Below are 20,376 nucleotides of genomic sequence, written 5' to 3'. Positions count from 1 at the left end.
TGTGTTCATCCTCCTTTACTTCAACCTGGTGGGTTGTAAAATGTGACAGACTATATATCTTATGACTTCGTAAAACGTAAAGTTTGCAACTAGGGCAGGATATGCTGATTTCTGAAGGAAGACAGTTAAGGAGAAATGCGGATACATATGGTATCTACAACATTAACCAAAGTATCTGACAGCAGTATATTTTTCTGAGCTTATGAACTGAGTTTCCATATTGCCTGGTGTTTAGAACAAGTATTTCACAGCAAGGGTATCTGGAAAAGATGAGCACAGCAAGAACAAGATCCAGAGCACCTGGGTTTAGAGCTAGTAAGAGAGGACAGAGTAAGAGAAAAAAAGGGAAGATGCTGAGGAAAGAGCTTAAGAGATGCCAAGCCACCCACAGAAACTTTCAACCACCTGTCAGTTTGGTGGTGGAAGAGGAGCTCCTTGGGGAGAGAAACCTGAAGAGGTAAAGAATTAAAGACTTCTAGAAACGACCACAAGTGAATATCAGAAGAAACATTATGTGCATCATGAAGTCGTGCAAAAAATGTACGTGAGGTGGGTGGTTTTTAGTGTAACTCACAAGCAATCGTAAGAGATTTAAATGTTTTAGAACATGGTGCAGAAACAGCTCCACTGAGGCACTGGGAACACGAATGGGGGGGAGCTGCCACATGCTGTGGTGTGGGCAGATGATATATCCCAATTTGGGGATCAGGATTTCAAGGAGGAGATCATACATACTTCATGTGGCTTTCTTCCCTCTCCACCTCCCAGTGTTACTCCACCTTCCTGTAGGAAGTCACTGCCCAAGTAGCCGTAGTCACACACTTACAGCCCCCAGTGCTATTGCAGCAGTTACTAAAGGGAAATAAAGACAACAAGGTTGTCGCTGAAAAGAAAAAATATTAACATTTTGCACTGCAGGACTGGATTGAGTTTTGAAATGAAGAGACTACAAGATTTCAAAGCACTCCCAGTATATTCTGAACTTCAATCAAATGCTGTTGAAAAGTAAAGTTTGCAATGGTTTCAGGTGAACAGTTTTGAAGTTACTACATCATTACCTGTAAGGTTAAAGCTGGTGTCCGTGGGACGAAGGCAGTCTGACCATTTATCTCAGGATCTATGGGACTTGGTGGCTAGAAAGCAATTTGAAGAAAAATGCAATAGGATAATTTTCTAAGAAACAGAATAATTTTCTGAACATGAAGTCATAAATGTGATGGAGATATGAAATCATAAAATCTTGAGTCTCTTTAAACGCTTTCTGGTCCTCAAAAATATTATAGGTGAAAGAACTGACAACTCAGTAGGTTAAATGCATTAGCCAGAAATAACAGTAGGAAAGAGCTAAACAGCAAGAAGAGTGCGCTTGTGGAAACCATCTACTGTAAGCAAGGGGAAGTTGCTTAAATGAAGAGGCAGTAACAAATATGAAGACAAAACAATGTAGGGGTTTTTTGCTGTAGCCACACGTAAGTTCTCATAGAAGCATCAAGTATTTGGATCTACCTGCTCCCAGTATACAAGTGACTGCAACTTGAATATTCATTACCCTAAATCTGTACAATACCCTAGTACATTCCTGAATAATTTTAATTTTGTCCTGTACATGGCAATTACAATGACATTGTCACCATGGCAAAGACTGTCAGGCACATACAAATAAAAAAGATGTGTGATACAATTAATTCAAGTTTGATCAGATCAATGATGTGAAAGTCTACAGAGGATTGATGTAAAATATTGAGATAAATAAGAAAGTCAAAGGAGGAGAGAAGAAAAATTTTATGCAGGTGTCATTTGGAACAAAGAACAAATTTTTAATAATGATTTAAGACAATTTAAAAAAAAAAACAAATTTGAAAGGAAGATAGGGTTGTAACCTTTTTCTTAAGAAAAATGTAAACATTTATATTTGAAAATGTGACAGTAGAGGTCATTTATCATGTTTTGAAATGAGACTAGAGGAAAAGAAAAAAAGGAAAAATAAAAAAAAATTATAGCCTCCAGTTGAAAAAACATATAGCAACATATAGGAGTTGTAAACACAAAACTATATGAGAAGAGATGAGTAATCTAAAGCAAATTGTTAAAGTTCTGAATTAGTAAATTCAGGCTTGTTACATAAGATAAAGAAATCAAGAGATTTATTAGTTCTGTGGTTAAGGCACAGCATTATACTACATATCCAGTAGGGAAAAAGGAAGAATTTAGAGAAAAAATCAATCTTTGGCTAGGTCTGTGTGTGGTAAATATAACAGGATTGCAGAATTAAGTAGGGCTCTTTGCAATTGTGTTCATAACCTAATTAGGGTGGTAATTAGGACACAGGTAAAACCACAAAAGGAAAAAAAAAAAAGGATGTTAAATTTCAAAGAGTGAGTTTTAGAAGAAAGTAAAAGCACAGGATGAAATCAAGTAGGATAAATCAATAGAGATAAAGGACACAGAGGGAAATGGAAAACATTCAAAGATAAATTAATGTATGCCCAAGGGTTATGCATGTAATCTAGCTAAAAATACACCAGAAATAAAGAAGGCTAATGTTGATGAACAAAGAAGCACAAACCTGAAAATATACACTCTAGCTATATACAAGGGACTGTGTAAAATGAATACAGCTGAAAAACAAAAGGTCAGAGATGAAGCTAACAGTACATTTAACAAATAACAAGAATACATTTTCCATGAAAAAAAAAAAATACATTTCCTCAAGGCAGAAAAGAAAATATCTGTTGGATTTGGAAGTAATCAGAAGAAGATAAAGACCAAAATAATTACAGGGAGTGGGATATTAAGTGTAAGATGCTGAAAGAAGTAACAAAAACTGTCAAAGATACTTTGGATTCAGAGCAGAAACTGTTGTGCTAGAGGACTGCAACTCTGATATTTACTTTTTATAATTTTTTGTTAGCATACTGCAAGGGACTATATGAAAATCCTAAAATTAGTTCTAAATGCCTCTTGTAAATTCAGCCATTTAAACAGACAATTTATGGGTGCTTTTATAGGTAGCAGGTACATTATTAGGAGATTGACCTCTTGTTATCATTGATTTCTGTCCTGGTTTCGGATCCAACACCTCCTTAGGAAAATAACTATAGGAAATGACACTCAAATAGCCCAAATCCTCCGAGATACACTGTATACCTGCTGTGTACGTAACTCGGACTAACATCAGGAGAAGTTGTGAAAGCTCAAAGTCTTCCGAAGTTTCAAGCTAGTGGATGGAGAAAAACTTTAGAAAAAATTAAACCAAATTTAAAGTAAGTGTGTCAAAGGAAAACAGTGCCAGTTTTTCCAGAACCATACTGGAATTCAGAACAGTGAATCAGTTACCTCTCTGTGTAGTAATAAGCACGGCCAAAACCCAGCCTGCCTGATTCAAGTTTTTCACTGAGGCCACTTACGATCTAAATTTCCCTGACAGCCCCTTTTTTTCTACCACCGAATGTAAAGGGAGCATCTGTACTGGGAAGACCAAAAAGGATCACAACTTACACACTTAACTGAGATGCCTAAAGTTGTGGGAGGGTAAATCAGGTCTAAATATAGTTTATTACCATAATTACAAAAACAATTGCTCTCTATACATAATAATGAAATGAGAAAATCGAATGACTAACTGCCTGAATTAAGTTGATAAATGCATTACAATATAGTAGGTAGAATGGATCCAGCGAGATAGCTAGTTGAAAATGAGTAATTGATAATCATTTTACACCAGTAGTTCTTACTTGCTACAGCCCATAAACTGTCTTTCTGAAATTTTCCCTAGTATATGACCCTCTTTTTTTTTTTAACCAAGTAGGAAAATATCTTGGCTTGACAGAAATTCTGTTCATCCTTGATAAAAAGTAATTAAAAAGCTAAAATACAGGGCAAGGAAACTTCATGTGCCAGGAAGCAAGAATTCAAAAATCTCTTTAGCTGGAGGAAGAAGGAGAGGGAATTAAGTTTATGTTTTCATTTTGAATCTGATCCTTTTGGTCCTTTTTTATGCCATTTCATGTTAATGTGTTAAAAAAATCAGATTTTTCTTCAGAACTGAAAAGAAACTGAATTAATCTTATAAGATTATCTAATGAAACTTAGAAAAAAGTAAGGTGGAAATGGAAGGTAGTTAGGAAAACCTTCCCAAATAGCAAAATAATCCAAAAGAAATATTCGTATCACCTGACATTAAGAGCAGTATTCAGCTCCAGATTCAGACAACTTAATTTAGATGTCTGTGGTGTAAATGTCTACACATATATGTCTGAATTTTGAGCTGATTCACAGTTGTATCTTGGATCTGGAGTAACCATCTCTGTACCCCTAAAAAGACAAAAAAGGAGGCAGCTTTAATCTGTCCAGAAATGGGTTTACCTTACTATTTAATATGTTTGCATTAGAGTGAGATGAACTCTGCCTTAGCACTGCCTGTCTATCTCTATGGACTAAGGGGGAAAAGGATGACTAAATCTGTATTTTTTCAGAGGTATCTCAATTGTAAATTTTGGTGAGACAACATACCCAAGCCAATTTCTTCTGGACAAGGCAACTGTTCAGACCCACTGACTAGGCAACCATGTTTCATCTTGTTATCCGTAATAGCCACATGATGCTTTTCCCTTTATTGTAAGATTTGTACTATCCACTCTAACCTTAACATTTTTCACAACATTTGACATAGTTGAAAATCTGAAGCACACAGTTTAAGAGTTCAGACTTTACTCTCCCTGAAGTACCGCTGATGCTTTGGAGATCTGAATCCCGACCTCACTGTACAGCTCTTTAAAAAAATGTGAGCAAGTGCAAATGTGTTCCTTGACTATGTATGTCATTATAATATGTAATAATAGTAAATTATTATTTGACTTTTTTAATAGTCTGATGACATAAACAATCAATGTTTTCCTTTTCTTTGAGCTGTGCTGGTCAGAGAAGAAATGGTTAGTATTATTCACAGTCACAGGAAGTAGCAATTAGAAACTTAGTGTACCTGAGTGTGATCCATTAGTGCAATGAAAAAGAAAACTACATCCTGGGATGCATCAGTAGAAATATTTTCATTAGGGAAAAACAAAAAAAAACCCCAACCCAATAAAACTCAGGAAAAAAGGTCCAAAATGGAACTGGTAGGGAATGGTTGAGTATGTTCCAGCTCTAAGAAGAGCTAGAAAAGTGAAGACTGGAAGAGAGTAAGAAAACACAATTGTTGTCAGTATTGGCGGTGGGTTGACCCTGGCCAGCAGCTAAGCACCCACCCCGTCACTTTCTCACCCTCTCCCAGCAGGATGGGGGAGAGATTTGGAAGAAAAGCTGAAAACCTGTGGGTGGTGATAAAAACAGTTTAATAGGGGAAGCAAAGCTGCATGCGGGGCAAAGCAAAACAAGGTATTCATTCACTGCTTCCCATCGGTAGGCAGATGGTTAGCCATTTCCAGGAAAGCAGAGCCTCAGCACATGTAATGGTTACCTGTCAAGACAAACGCCATAACCAGGAATGTCACTGTCTTCCTTTCCTTGAGGTTTTATTGCTGAGCGTGATGTCACGTGCCCAGGAATATCCCCTCGGTCAGTTGGGGTCAGCTCTCCCAGCTGTGTCCCCTACCAGCCTCTTGCCCACCCCCAGCCTGCTCTCTGGGGAGGTAGCATGAAAAACAGAGAAAGCTTCGATGCTGTGCAGGCACTGTTCAGCAATAGCCAAAACACTGGTGTGGTATCAACACTGTTTAATCTCGAATCCAAAACAGTACCATATGGGCCGCTGCGAAGAAAATTAACTCCATCCCAGCCAGACCCAACCAGTACATTATCTGAGAAACAAGCATAAGGAAAGAAAAGAGAAATTTAAGTTGAAGAATGATGGCACAATGTTTTTTTCTGGGAGTTAAAGAAAGGCTTTGCAAAACAGAGCAGTGAGATTCTAGAATTCCTTTTCATTCAAGTAGCGAGGACAAAATTAATTGCTTTTAAGGTGCAGCCTGATAATTTTATGAAAAGCATTATATCATAAGAGTCTTGAGATACCAAATCTCAGTGACCCACATCTCTTCCAGACCTTTGCTGTTTGTTGTTTGGAGAAGTTTTTTAGGAAGAAATACATTAGCATCAAAAAATTGCTTTTACTCCCTTTTCTCTTCAAGAATGATAAACAGGCATTAAATCTGAAGAACAGTGTCTGCAAGTAATTTGGAATTAACTAAGCTGCTTTATATCTGTTATCTCAGACACTGGTAGCTGTTTAGCTGAGGTAGCACAGCTCAGAATGGTGTGGGAAAAGCCACCCATCAAGAAAAGTAAGATATTCTGTCAGTTAGCATGCAGTGGGCTCCCTGCTGCTGCAGTCTGCCAATAATTTAAAATGTGCTTAGGTATATCTGCAATGACTGCAGGTGGTCAGATATCATCTAAAGGCAAAAGACCAAAGGAACTTCCTTCCCAGCCAGTGTGTGAGCAAAGTCCACTTCCAGGCAGCTGAGGGGTAAATAGCATGGAGCAAGATGCTCCTTGAGATAGCCTGCCCAGTCACATCTTCTCATTGATTCCCAGCTCAAAGCAGGGATGGAAACCAGCTTCTTTTATCTTCTGAAGTGTGCAATTTGTCTCCAATGGTTCTAGACAACTTCATTCTGTGCACTCAATCTATTTACAGTGGTTGCAATAGGCTGAAGCAATTTAGAGTCTCTTCTGTGGCAGATGGAAATACTTACTCCTCACTGCAGAGGGACACTTCTAAACTACTCCTTAAGCTCTCTGACAGTGTCCTCACTCCTCAGTGACTCCTCTCCATCTTTTCAAAGGGAGGTGGTGAAGCATGTAATTTATAACCTGTTCTAATGGGGTATCACACACTTTTTAAGAGGACATTTGGAGGAAGAGAAATCATTAGGACTGTTTTGTGAGCAAAGCCTGACAGCCAAACTGAACTAACTCCCACAGGTGGGAGGGTTTTTTTCCATATTTTTCATGTTTTCTATACTTTTAGAAAGCAAAATTTTAAAAAATGCTTTGCAAAGTTAAAAAAGGCTGTACAGCTCTTCATCCCCTTGTTTTTGAGAGTTGAATTAAAATGAGGTGGGAATTTCCTATGAAGTCTGGCTTCTGTCGAAGGACTTCATTAACATCCCTCAGATAAAGCTTACTGCCGCTTCCTTAGAAAAGGGCGTTATAATACCAAGAGAAAATGTATTCCTACTATATTCAAAAACAGGACAGTAAGATAGTCGCTCTGATTGAAACAGAATACAAGTCTTTGCCCTGGGATTCTCTTCTGCCTGATAAGCATTCACAAGAAATATTTCCAAAAAAAGCTACATGAAATCCCTCTGAATTAGATTCTCCTAGTACCTTTCCCCAGATTAATAATTCTCTCTGCTCTGAGGTGCTACATATCTTCACAGCTTTGGAAAATCTGTGCTGTAAGGAATGAGACATTCTGGAATTTCCACCCTGGCACTCTTCGAGAGGTGTTAGAGCCCCTCTTTGCAGAGCACAAAGACTGGCTGAAGCTCCAGACAAAAGAATCAATCCATCCTTCTCTTTGTTGAGAGTACTTTGAGCAGATGTTCCCTCTGATTTTGCTACTTCTTCACAATTAGCATGAGGATTACATGTTAAGAAGGGTTCACTCTTTCCTTTGTTGACAGGTGGAAGAACAAGGCTGAAAAATCAGTCACAACGGCATTTCTTAGTTTTGGGTTTTCCCTGAATCTCTTTTTCTCTAAAACAGATAATTTCAGAAACCTGAAATCACCAGGAGTGGATAATGCATCTAGAAGTCTTTTCTTTGCACTAGGATGCATCAGTTTCAAGGGGTGTAAGTTTTACTCCAAAGAAAAGTTAAGATATACCCACAACAAAGGAAAAACCCCGCTATACATATCATGAATGAATGCAACAGAAACTTTTCTCAAAAAAATTGGAAAATAAGATATCCTCTTAAAGAGAGGTATTTTCTAAGGTCACATATGTGGTACAAAGAGAAATAATGTCATGCAGCACAATTTAGGTGTTGGATCTCTCAAGAAATCTGTAGGGAGATGAGGGCTGCATACAGAAATACCTAAAATTCATCATTATAGTATCAGATTCCCAAAGCTTCATGTTCCCCTGGATATGGGTGTGATAGATACTCCAGCTTCTATTACAATAAAAAACATTTAACTTCACTTTTGTCCTGGTTTTGGCTGGAATAAAGTTAATTTTCTTCTTAGTAGCTGGTATAGTGCTGTGTTTTGGATTTAGGATGAGATAACGTTGATAACACACTGATGTTTTAGTTGTTGCTAAGCAGTGCTTATATCAAGTCAAGGACTTTTCAGCTTTTTATACCACCCTGCCAGCAGAGGCTGGGAGTGCACAAGAAACTGGAAGGGGGCACAGCCAGGAAAGGTGACCCAAATGAGCCAAAGGGCTTCCATACCATGTGACATCATGCCCAGTATATAAACTGGGGGGAGTTGTCTGGGGGCACTGCGGCTCAGGGATTGGCTGGGCATCGGTCAGCAGGTGGTAAGCAATTGTACTGTGTATCACTTGCTTTGTATAGTCTAGTAGTAGTAGTAGTAGTAATAGTATTTTCCCTTCCTTTTCTGTCCTGTTAAACTGTCTTTATCTCAACCCACGAGTTTTACTTTTTTTTTCTGATTCTCTCCCCCAGCCCACTGGCAGTTGGGGGAGTGAGCGAGCAGCCGCATGGTGCTTAGTTGCCAGCTGGGGTTAAACCACAACGTCAGGATAGGCTTTGTTTCATGTAAAATTTTCCATTCAACAGTTTCATTTAGCTTTCTCAACAACTTATGTAGAACCCGTCATTCACTGATTGCACCTTTGGAAACCTAGTTTTGAAAAAACTGGTGTTTGTTAATGCTGTCTCTACATTTCAGTACCCAGAAGAATCTATCAGAAATATCAGACAATATTAGAAAAATGAGGCACAAGAACAAGTTTCCCAATACAAAAGCTCAAGAGGTCCACTCAGGAGCTAAGCCAGATCCCTGGCCCAATTAAATGGTGTATCAAATTCAGAGTTAACATGCTCCTGGCTGTTGATGTGGAGTTTGATAAAGGGTTTCATGCAATAAGATGTAATCTTTAAGATTCTTTTCAAGTATGTGCAGTAAATAATTTAGCTTGTCTTTGGTTCCTGTACTCCTAAATGGGCAGTAATGCTCATTGGTAGTCAGAGAGCACTGGGTTATATTCTAGTTTCTCTGTGTCTGCTCTGGTACAACCCTTTCATCTCTAGAAACAGTATAAAGTAAGGACCTCCTGTCATATGCTCCTCTTCAAAACCATTTTAAGTTCATTGTCAAAAAAGAACAGTATAATTTAGAGGTGTTTTAATGGCTTTTGAGCAGCCTTGCTGTACAGCATATTTGGGATGGAGGAATGCAGACTGCCCACAATGGTGCTGGGGATCAGGAGGCTCCCTTTGTAGAGATGCCAGACCAGTAATGATTAGCTCCCTTGGAAGCCAGATATTTTATGTAACCCTCCTCAGGTTACCCCTATCCTAGGCAAATATTCCCAGGCAAGAAACATCATTGTCTACAGCAGTAAGTCTGGATCCCTGTGGTCTGTGCTAACAAGCACTCTCCCATTCAATTCCCTGCACGATTTGGCTGATAAGCTCCAGAAACTTTTCCCAGTTCGCATGCAACTACAAAGGAAAGCCTTGATGCAGCCCATGCTGTGCTGGCTGGTCCCACTGCCCAGTTACATACAGATGCTCTTTCAACATCCTGACAGCTGGACCTTCAGCAAGGATCTGGCATTCTCTAGTATTTCCTATCATCTCCCACATATTAACTCAGGAGTGCGGGAGTTTGAGGAAAATCAGACCCCTAGGTGCTTCCAGGCAGGTACCTGCCACAGAGTCAGGAGTGCTAGCTGGAGGTACCAGCCTCCTTAATCCTTTGGGCGAGCATCTCCCGTGGGGATGACCGCTGCAGTGCCCAGCTCCAGAGCGACAGGCGTAGGTCTGAGCAGTGCCTGCAAGCGAGCACCCGCTCTAATACATTCAGCAGGAAAATCAAAGTGTCCGGTCTCTCCGCAACAATTTCTTTTTCAAAATGTTGTTTCTTTAGGAAATTTCCACAGCTGAAATCAGAAGAAGGGCTAAAACATTGCTGTGTGACATGCCTGTCAGTGTTTAAGAGGCATTTGGACAACGCCCTTAATAACATGCTTTAACTTTTGGTCAGCCCTGCATTGGTCAGGCAGTTGGATGAGATGATCATTGTAGGTCCCTTCCAACTGAAATAGTCTGTTTTATTCTATTCTATTCTATTCTTTCTATTCTATTCTATTCTATTCTATTCTACATCAGAAGGAATGGAAATTTGTAACACAATTAAAAGCAGTTGTAAGAGAAACTAAATGGGCTTGTTATTCTTATGCCAGAAGAATACTTCCATTGAGAAAATATACATATTTTAACCAGAAATTAGGTTTTTCACTGAGAAAAAGCATTTCTTTCCCAAACATTAGTCAGTAAGTATCCCCAAAACCCAGCCTTGTTTCAGAAAGGAATTTAACATCAGCTGGCCACAGGCAAGGAAGACGGGGATACCTGAGATATCCAAAAGAATTGAACGGGCATGAGACAAAGACAGTCGATGAGGAGCACGGCTGGCAGAGCCAACAAGGCAGGCAGACCCCCGCTGCCTTTAGCAGAGCCATTCAGTTGTCTCTGTCCCAGACTCCCGCTCTAACAGTGTGTATCGGCTCGGGCACGGCACCAGACCCACTCTGGCTCTGTACATTCGTTCCGTTCTGCCTCTTAGCAATAATCCCTTGAACCAGGAGTGCTGCTGGAAAACAGCGCAGAGACATGGAGAAAGAAAGCTCTATGAGCTATCACGCAGTGCCCGTCAAACTCTACCCTCTCTCCAAGCCAGCCGTGCCAGACTTGGACTAGCTCCATGCAGAGCCATTTGCTTGACTCTGCACGGTGCGGGGAGACCAAGTGGTATTAGTTTAGCCTCTGCAAAGCGTCTGAACTGCTTCTGGGCCAACTTGATCCTGGAAACTATAGAGTCACCTTCCCACAGCACTGTATATTAGCATACAAGCCTTGCCAGACCGGTCCTGGCTCTGCAAGGAACCAGCTCAGTGTTCCTGCAGCTGCAGTTCAACTAACCCGCAACTTGTAAACCACCCACAAATAATTGAGAGTTGACGGGGTAGAATTCATTTCATCCGTGTAAATTCTTATTAATCTGCAATTTCTAAGCAGGAAACTGGGGGGAGGGAGGAAGGGTAAAGGACATTTTACTGAAGTGAATCCAAGTGAAACATTAAGAAAGACATTACATTAAATTGCAGGAATAATACATGAAGCAGGATGGTTTTGGAAATTAGACAAGCCTCTGTTCTCATAGGCTGTGGCATGAATTATATCCGGTCATTTTCTGTGTGGCTTCTTTGGTTGGGATAAGTGGAAGAAACTTACTACAAGGACTGGAACAAAGTGGATTCCTTACCACAACTGTCAAACCAAAAATAATCTAGCCAAATGCTGCCACTCATTTAACAACAGAAGTTCTGAAAATAATTCTTGAGTTTATTATTGAACAGCCTTCTCTGCTCAGCAGAGCTGCTTTACACAATCACTCAGTTATGTCATTTTGCATGTATATGAATATAACCATTCAGTCTTCAGTGGTCTTATTATTCATTCTCAACAGTGTATTTAAGTGCTTTGCAAAGTCTTTCATCTTAGAACAGGGAACATACATACTTTTCATAGTACCCACTGGCAAGCCCTACTTGGTGTGGCATAACTAGCCAACTGATTTTTAAGAGGTGGTGGTTGGGCAACTGTTCTCAAAAACACTCAATAAATTGCAGTGTAATTCCTGTTTCCATGGGGATATGGCACCGAAATAAAAACATTATCTTATATGTGTCAGGCAACAGACCTCAAAGGGAACAGAAGAGAACTTCTGGAATGTTAAGATGTAGAAAAGGATTGACTGGAAAGGCAAAGCTGCTAATTATAAATAAGAAAAAAATGCTTAGGTTTGCTGATCCTTTATGAGAAATAGCTCAGTTGCTAAGAATATATCTGACATTTCATAGGGGCTTGGTCTGTTTATTCAACATAAAAGGGAGCAAATATGTTATTCATACTTTAAAGCATCCAAATGGCAGCACCTTTGTGCCCTAAAGAAATTCTGGAGAAAGCTAAAGACAACAAATATATTCCTTTTCTCATTTTGCCATGCTAGTTAAAAACATCTGACCTGAAAAGAAGTGATAAAGTTGCAACAAGCATTCAATTGCATTGAATTCCTGGACAATATCCATTCTAACAAGCCACTGTTAACAGCGAGGAGAGGAGTTGGATGTATTCTTATGCCAGCAAGGTGTTGTCTTATCAAGGTGCCAATAAAAAGGAAAAAAAAAATCTAAGCAGAGCTTTGCCAGCACATATGGTATAACTTTGAAAAGCAGCCTCCAAAGTTTATTTTAGCGGTATCTGCAGGACACAGATTGCTTATGTTAAAGTAAATCCAATCCGTAAGAGATCACCTAAGATTAAATTACTGATTTTTGTTCCAGTATTTCTATTCCCAACAAAGTCAATGGTCAGACTTGTTCATCAGCAGCAGATAATATAAGCATATTTATGGAGAAAAAGTAGGTATTTTAGAAATGCCTATAGAAATAGCTACAGAACTAGCGATACCTGTCTTGATATCTTTGAAGAGATGAAGCCTCCTGCTGTGGATTATTTGTGGGGCACTCATTTTCCTCTCTTTCCCAAAGGAAGTCTGCTGACATAGGGCTTGAGTGCTAATGAGTTCCTGCAATTCCCGTAACTGGTATAACAGATGCAAAACCCCATCCGAATCAAACATTTGGCTACAGGAGGAGCAGGAAGAAGCATCTGGTTTTTGGCAAATGAAGCACTGCTCAGCATTTCAGTGCAGGAGGGGAAAAAAACACAGTGAAACCCTAGCCTAAGGTACACTTTCATATTCAGTATTAATGTACAAAAGATGTAGTTATTTTAAAGCAATAATGAACAAACAAAGCCGTATCTCTTAAGAAATACAACTCAAAGCAACTGTAAAAATCCTCTTGCTCACGCATGCTGACACTAAAAGCAAAACCTTCGGATTCTGTGTACAAGACAGCAGCGTGATGCAGCTTTGTGTTTAGACAATGCTGCTACTGGCTGAGAGCATTTCTGTGAAAACATACAAAATTAGATGAAGAGATAACTGGAAAAAGCCATTTTGACTCATCAGACAATTATTTTTCGGTTTGGATATGACAACCAGGAAAGGATCATTTTTTAACCTAGCAGTTCCTCCAGCAAAGGTGTCATGACTTTCATATGAGCTCTGGGAAATGTATCATTTATGTATAGCTCTTAGCACTTTTTCACTCCCTGGCAATACTGTTACTGATATCCTGGTGACCTGGAAGAACAGAACACCATGCAACCCTGAATTACTATAAATTCAGTTCTGACGAGTTGCTTTACTAACTTATGACACTTTACAACATGATCCTTGCCAGTGTGGAGTTTTACTTGATCAGAAAAAATATCGGTGCTTAAAAGGAGGCATATGAAGTAAGGCAAGTGGCTTAAAGAGCTTTTTGGTTTGCATTAGGAGAAAGGATTTGAAAAAGAAAGCTGCAGTTGCAGCCTTAATATTTGATTTGTAAGAACTTCTACCTACTTCTCGAATAGTTTTCCTAAATCCTTATTGAGTTCAGTTAGTTATTTTTTCCAGATTCCTTTGGGCTCTTGAATTCCTACTGCTTCAAACAGAAACCTGAATTATTCTCCGTTCAGACTGGATATTAATTTTGCCATTTACTATCCATTTCTAATGACGCTGCTTTTAATAGGTAGTCCCTTGTAATTTATTTTCTAAAGGAAGCGATTTAATTTAATCTTCTGTGAATTCTTGATACTAGCTTAAATTGAACAGAAACTATAATAGGAGGTAGTAGAAATGGGGTGGGGGGAACAGGGGACGGGACACACACAGGGGATGTATTTTCTTCCTTGGTTCTAAACCATCCTCTCATTCTCTATAAATTAGCTTCTGTTTCAGTTTAATTTTCATCTCTTATTTTTTTGTATTTGCATTTGCCTGTACTTTGGGACCATTACTCAGGAATATGCCTCTCACCCCTTCTACAGGGATGTCATCCCAGGATCGGTTGATTACTCCAGCTCACAGCATGGTGGAGGCCTGGTCTCACAACCTATCCTCACAGGATAGAAGAAAATATATATTCTTAAATATGGTCTAAAACAATGTGGAGATGAGAGGAAAGTTTAGAGGGGCCCCACCTTTGTTAAACACAGAATAATTAGCCGCCCCCCCAGCATCTTGACAGTTTGCCCAAAGACCTTCTTCAATCTGACAGCTCCATGGCCCTTGTCCTTCTCAGCACCTGGACCCAGGACCCCATATCCACACACTTCCTTCATTTTTCCTCACCTTCTCCAGACCAGGAAACCACCCTTGTTCCTGTTTTCCCCTCTGCTTCCACCTCCATTTCCTTCCTGTACTCCAAACCCAATTCCCACGCTCCCCGGCATTGCACCACGCGCTTCCCAGCAAGTGAGACAGGGTCGCTCCCCAATCCCAGAGCTGCCAACTCCTCGACAGCCACTGATAACTTCCATTCTGTTCATGACACCGTCGCTGGAAATACACAATTCCCAGCCCCAGAAACACTGGTTCTCGAGCAGGTCCCTTCACTGCCTGGCTGAGATTTGCTCCACCTCCTGTTACTCCAGGTATCTCCTGTGCAGACAGCAGTGCTATTTCCCTGTGCTGCCTTTATGTTCACGGAAGAGAAATACACGCTTCAGGGGCGTGATGCATCGTATCCTAACATTGGTATCTAAAAGAGATGAGCTGGCAGTCCTGTGCGACCAGGACACCTTTCGTAATATTCACAGCGTGCCCATTCCTATGTAACGGGGGGGTCACCGTCTCTAGCATAGGACTGTTCTGCTCTGCCTACAGCATCTAATCACCTTAAACCTGTAACTACTCAAACTGCTCCTTATGAGCTAAAAGGAGAGGGGAAATGATGCGCGCAGACATCTACCACTATATTTGGTGTCTTTATTTTACTCTTCTGAAAGGGGCAGTTACAAGGTTCAGTTGTCTTAATGAAGGCCAAATCCTTTTGGTTTCATTTGCTTGCTGGCAATATTACCTGCCCTAGTAAACGCATGCCTAACTGCCCTAATTTTCACTTCAGAATATATAGCAGAAAGCAAGAGCTGCAATGAACCATTCTACCGTACAGAATAAAGATATGACTATATCTATACCCACTAGCTTGGCTATAGTTTTGATGATACTGCAAAAATGTTTCCTGCTCCTGAATTATATATATATCAATGTTGCTTTTGCAGCATTTTTGCAACCCTATGCTGACTATTTGGCATAATTTGGAATTGTCCATAACATAATAGAAAATACATGTTCGTGTGTCTCATTCATTTTTTTCTGACAATAAAGACTTGTGAGTGAGTACAGGCAGCAGTTCAAGGGCACACAGTATTACAATGCAGGAGGAGGGAACTGAGAAATGACATTTCATTAGTTAATTAATTCAGTCAGTGATTTTATGCCTACAATGTCTGTAATTTCTTTGAGGCTGTTCCAGATATGCAACTAAGTTATGATTCCTCATTCTTTCCTGTTCTTTCACTTGCAATGCAGTCTTCTGCTATGAAATAAAGATCAAATATAGCTATAGTAGTCAGGGTTGTTTAAAACTGAGCTGGGGACATGAGGAACATATCTGTCTATAACCTGAGCTGTTAGCTATCTCTAGCTACTGGTTGTCAATCAGGCGTAATTGAGCATACATAACACCCATTACTCAGTAGATTATTTTAGCAAAATGATCAAAAAAAGACTGTATCCTCTCTTGTCCTCAGATTTCTCTAAAGAAGAAATCTCTTCTTTTTTTGTCTCTTTTTTCTTTGAAGAGTAAAACTGCAAAAACTAATATCACATTGAATCAAACTAAGTGGTTTACTAAACTATGCCAAGGAAATAATTAACAGGTTGTTGGGTTTCTCTCTAGATAGTGTACATACATGCTTCCTCTCCTTTCTCATGTTGAATGCTACCTATTAAATGAAGGACTGCAGAATATTGTTGCTAACAACAATGTTATTGCTTTTTCACCACATTTTGTAATGTTTGCAGATGCAAGGGATTTTTTTACATTTTCAAGAAAAAAATTTCACAAAGAGAATGGTCAAACACTGGAACAGGTGACCCAGAGCAGCTGTGGATTCTCCATTCTTGGAGATATTCAGAACTGAATTGGGCTTAGTCCTAAGCAACCTGAGCTACCTTTGAAGTTGAATCTATCCTCAAAGTTAGCCCTAATGACCTCCAGACATCCCTTCAAATCTAATTATCATTAGCACTAACAGGTGATAGTCTTAATCCAATATATGTAGTTTGTGCTTTAAGCAATTTCCTCTGGAGTCTTGGTTCACTAAAACTCTCAAATTTGAGGGAAAGTCAGGCTATTCAGGATAATTTTTTAGATATACTATACTTGGGTGTGTTTTAGTTTTATGGGTTTTTTTCAATATGATCTGTGCAATTAATGATGAGATGCTGCTGAAGGAGACTTGAAGAGCTCTTGATCTTACCTGTTCCTTTGTGTAGTTCCTTCAGGTATGTAACTTGTGGTCCTTTGTACTTCTTAAACTTTGTTTATGGAGGGGAATTAATCAAGCTAAATATGGATTACTACATATCTAAGCTGGGCATCTTAGGCTTATTTTTAATATTTGTATTACAATGTAGATGACCTCATTCTGGTAGAGTTGGCTAAAATAAGTCAAATGAATTGTGCTTTCAAAGTGTCTGTTTCTGTCAAATGATAATAGAAATTGCCTAGATTGACTCAGCTCAGCTTTAAACATCTACAGCACAGAGGCCTGAAGTTAGGTAAGGTGGATTCCATCTAAGATTTCAGGTAATGTTTAGCATCACATGGCTTGGGAAAATACGTATTCTGTGGACATTTCTAAGCCTTTATTGCTTAGTTTTCTGTAACTGCCAGGGAGATTCATTCTCAGTTCAGGAAGTCTTTGGTCAGAGGCAATAGCAAATCATGTCCAGGAGCAATTTTGCTGAAAAATTCTATTTCCCATTCTCTCCCCTGGGGCATAAGGACTGTTGCATGTTTCAGCAAAAGGTCTTGATTTATAGGTGCTGAAGACTGAACGCACTACTGAAGAATAGAGGTAGAGATTTTTTATTATTATTGTTTAAAGGGAAAATATTCTGCACTCTGCACTCCAGGCTTCTGGTGAAGATTTCAGCAGGAATTTAGGAGAGGACTCTGCTTTTGACCTACTTTATTGGTAATGTCTGCTATATGTTGGAAGAGTAAGATGGCCAAGTGTGGACTGCCTGGTCATCATGCATGTAGTTGAGAGAGTCCTTAGAGAATCTGTGGAGAAAGGCTTAGAAGCTGGCTGTGTTCCAAAATGATACTGTCCCTGGCTTGTCTTTGATTGCACCATCAGATGCATCCACTGTCTTTTCCACTAGCAGCCTCAGATAGTTGTTGTTATTTCTGTAAATGTGAATACAGTCAAACCCCTGAATGCAGGAAAGCTGGGAGTGTAGCTCAAGGTCTTGCTGTCTTTTGGGGAGCGGGAAAGATACTTAATTCATCTGCAGGGAATAGTTCCTTCATTCTAGCTTTGCTTCCCTTTTAGAAGATATCATTATGTCCCTCTTCTATTTCTTTGCTTTTTCCATGCTGCCACCAGGACTGCAGCTGTGCAAATTCTTCATTATAAAATGAAGAAATAAATGAAATAATTTTCCTCACTTCACATTTCCTTGCGTAACTGAAAATTGAACCCAGATAAATCAAAAGAAATTAATCTCCCTTCTCAGTAAGGATTTAGGTTGAAAATCATGTGGACAGCAATGGTACAGGTGTGAAAAGAAACCAAACTTGTTCCTTTCACTCAGCTCAATATTAAAAGAGAAATTTGTGGGATGCCTCTGTTCAGGAATGCAGAATGAAACAAAACAGCTGTCTAACTTACTGGAAACTGAACCCACTGAGTGTTAGAAAGCTCTCATAGTCATCCCTCTCCCTTTCAACTGTTCACCAATTTTATGTTTTTACCAAGAAACATGGAAACAGCAGAAAAGAAACATTTCATTTAGAATTTTCAATGCTAAATAAATTTGCATTTACTATACTTCTTATCTTTTTGTCTCACTTCAATTTTCTCTCTGTTGTGACAGCAACAGCAGTAACATTAATACATAATTAGATGGGTAGGAATGCGCTTGGAGTCAATAGCTTGTAATAGCTCCTTTGGAGCCATAGTAAAGTATCTCCTATAGCAAATACATGGTTATGGACTTGTTAAAACAGACATTAGTTACCCAGTAGTCCATTATGGCTCCTTATAGTCTACCATTGAGTAGATCTATATTTAGAGTCATATTGATCAGTAATTAAGAGATAGCATGGTGGCAAAATGGAAATATATCATAAACAGTCTTAAAGAAGTAATTTATAGAAATGGTAGAAACATCAGGAACTGGCGAATGTCTTTTGCACTATTTTTGCTTTCATGTAGAAACCAATAAACTCAATAAAATTATAACTGATATTATGAGATTCTCTTGCGTAGGCTGAGAAGCTTACTTCATCCAGAATTAATTTTTAAAACAGAGCTATTAAAACTAGGAAGGAGTCAGGCAAGTCACCACTATGTATGCAGTCTTCATCTACTCATTGTAAAAATTAACTTTATTGGTGGTGAAAGTAAGCACTGGTAAAGGGAATTCAGCCACTTTTAATTTGAGCCATCTGGAGCTTTCCCATCTCTCATTAGTCTATAATACCATACAGGTGAGTTTATCCACTTTTCTATTTTACAACTATATTCACTGAAATACAATTATAATAATCAATTAATTACAAATAGTTAAAAGACTCTATTAGAATATGCATAGAAAAGATGTTCAGGCATGATAATATTTTAGACTAGTTGTAGTGCCACAGTAGTACTAATCCCTTAAGATTTTCACATGGTACTCAAGATATTGGGACATGATTAAATGTAAACCCAGAAAGAACAGCTATTCCTCACTTGGTTTACATTTCCCTTCACAAGGGGACTGCGATATTATTACTTGTGTTGTGCGTAATGGAATTGTTTAATTTACAATAGCTCTTGCAAATACAAAGATTTAGTTACCATGCTTGTACTTACTGAGTAAAAGAGAGATGTTCTGCTGTGAGCCTATTCTTCTAATTGTTCCAATCTCTGCATTAACATTAATTAGCAAATTCATCTTTCAGTCTCTCCCACATGGGGCATGTTCAGTCAGGGTTGGGTCAGTAGGGAATTTAATTAATTTATCAGCAAATTGGATTTTTCATTAGGTGTCCTTGCTGTGTTTGGTTTTGGTCCCCCGTCCCGTCCCCCCCCCCCCCCCCCCCCCCCCCCGAAATTTTTGATGGTTTATATATCTATAGGGTTTTTTCATCTACAATTCTTTAATGCAGAGGTTGTCAATGGAATGATATTGAACAGAAGTACCTCATTTATAAAGGGTGTTCAGAAGAGTGGTTCTGTCTGTCTCACTGGTCATTTGTAAGCTGGTACTTCTGTTAGTGGGAACTTTTTCCTGTGTAGGCTTGCGGTCTAGTGGGAATATTACTTTACAGTAAACCTGCCAATAGCTGGATGTATAAATGCCTGATATTTATGGCTTAAGTACAAAGGGTATCAGTGTGTGAGAATTCAATTCAATGAGACTAATCTCAAATGCAATTAATGTTCACATTCTTTATGTGCCCCTATGGTAGTCTGTTTGCCCAAGGAATTTATTGGAAGTGATATATTTAATTAAACTTCTTGAAACACTTGGGCAATGATATCATTTAGGCGATAAGGCATCACTTTTGGAAAGTGGAAGGAGGAACAGCACAACTGTTGTGTTCATTCTATACTGCTTTACATTTAATGAAGGGTACATGTGGTTCCATGGATGGTGCATGTCAAATGCTGCTCAGAAAAGGTGATTTCCTCATGTTCTACCAAGTTGCTAAATAGAAGTCAGAAACGTTTTGATCTTGTGTCAATTTTGATTTAGCTTCAGTAAAGTAGTTGATATATGTACTGTGTGACCAAAGGTGAATAAGCAAGGAAATTTGCTAAACTGCTCATAAGAAAAAAAAAAAAAAAAAAAATGTGACTTGCTATATTTCATTGGGGATTATTACTTTGCTAATAGAAATCAGTTTTTTATGCCTATTTAGCATCCATTCTTTATAACTTGTTAACCATTACAAGTTATAACCGTAACATAACCAGTGCCAGGGTATGTT

At 39.0% G+C, this 20,376-nt stretch overlaps 1 protein-coding gene across 1 annotated transcript in view; it reads left to right on the top strand.

Moving 5' to 3' along the window:
- GPC6 (glypican 6) overlaps nucleotides 1-20,376 on the top strand; it is a 777,565-nt gene that overhangs the window by 648,074 nt on the left and 109,115 nt on the right.

This window comes from Aquila chrysaetos, chromosome 14 (assembly GCF_900496995.4).
Source record: "Aquila chrysaetos chrysaetos chromosome 14, bAquChr1.4, whole genome shotgun sequence".
In the NCBI taxonomy this organism is placed as follows: domain Eukaryota; kingdom Metazoa; phylum Chordata; class Aves; order Accipitriformes; family Accipitridae; genus Aquila; species Aquila chrysaetos.
This window is presented reverse-complemented; position numbering and strand designations above follow the sequence as displayed.